Raw genomic sequence first — 487 nt, 5'->3', positions numbered from 1 at the left:
TGCTCTTTATTCTTTTACAGTCTCTCCTGAACAACCATCTGCTTATGATATACCAGCGTAATTTGAAGATTATACATAATGATTTCCCATACAGGTTACACATCTCATGGAAGTATTTTGCATTTAACGGACAAGTCTGCAAATCTACGTCATGGTAAATCTTCTAGTTAAAAAGGGTTACATGACCACTGGGAGCCACTATCGACTTCGAGGGTGGTGGTGGTAGGGGGGGGGGGAAGGGCCGGAGTGTTGCAATCTCCACGCTCCACATTAATCCCTAGATTACGCCATCTCTGTCAATCAAACCTACGTTCTTTCTGTCATCTTTTTTTTCGAGGATTATTTTCCGTATTTTGGGTTGCCGGCCTGAGAGCTGTGGCGGATTCTAGACTTTTATGCTGGGATGTATTTTCGTGCTTTTTTCAACTCCACTGTTCTCTATTCGTTCAATTTGTGGGGAATTTGTTTCATATTTTAGTCCAGAGCC

The sequence above is a fragment of the Penaeus monodon genome, chromosome 20, assembly GCF_015228065.2.
Source record: "Penaeus monodon isolate SGIC_2016 chromosome 20, NSTDA_Pmon_1, whole genome shotgun sequence".
Lineage (NCBI taxonomy): Eukaryota > Metazoa > Arthropoda > Malacostraca > Decapoda > Penaeidae > Penaeus > Penaeus monodon.
Note: the sequence above shows the minus strand (reverse complement) of the source record.